The sequence below is a fragment of the Galeopterus variegatus genome, unplaced genomic scaffold (assembly GCF_000696425.1).
Source record: "Galeopterus variegatus unplaced genomic scaffold, G_variegatus-3.0.2 Scaffold1254, whole genome shotgun sequence".
Classification (NCBI taxonomy): domain Eukaryota; kingdom Metazoa; phylum Chordata; class Mammalia; order Dermoptera; family Cynocephalidae; genus Galeopterus; species Galeopterus variegatus.
The window spans coordinates 118,793-119,053 of record NW_007727365.1 but is presented as its reverse complement, the minus strand read 5'-3'; positions in this window follow the sequence as shown (position 1 = coordinate 119,053).

Sequence of the window (261 nt, the reverse complement as noted above, 5' to 3'; positions counted from 1 at the left end):
CATCTCCCACCCCATCCTCGCCCCCCGACCCGGGCTAGGGAGGTCCCGCCCCCAACTCAGAGGCGCCGGGCCCGCCCTCTCCTTCCGCCCCTAGCCCATGATAGGCTCCGCCCCTCCCTGGCGTCACCGAGGCCCATGCGGATTGGCCGACTGCGCCATCGCTCCGGACACTTCCTCCTGGGCCGCGGCCGCCGACTTAAACTTTGGAGGGGGGAAAAGAGCTACTGGCGCGGGGCGACCCTTCCTTGTCCCCACCCTCCC